Below are 314 nucleotides of genomic sequence, written 5' to 3'. Positions count from 1 at the left end.
ATTACATTCTGTCCAGCCCGTGTGTAAACAGCTAAAAACCCCGTTGATTGTGCACCTTGGATACGTACCACGTAAGAACAGTTCGAAAATTATCAGTTTCAGCGTTGTTTTGGGGTTGTCCGCCAGTCCGACCGTCTGTCATAAACTTTTAATAATTAGTCGACTCTATAACGCGATATAATGAGCACTTGAAGCTAACAACATAGTAATATGTTTTCCATCCTAGGTAACTTCTTTTTTTTATCTCAGGACAACTGTGCATTGAGCGTGAAACAATTGTAAACTCATCAGTCAAACAAGAAATGAACACAATG

This window comes from Dreissena polymorpha, chromosome 13, assembly GCF_020536995.1.
Source record: "Dreissena polymorpha isolate Duluth1 chromosome 13, UMN_Dpol_1.0, whole genome shotgun sequence".
Lineage (NCBI taxonomy): Eukaryota > Metazoa > Mollusca > Bivalvia > Myida > Dreissenidae > Dreissena > Dreissena polymorpha.
This window is presented reverse-complemented; position numbering follows the sequence as displayed.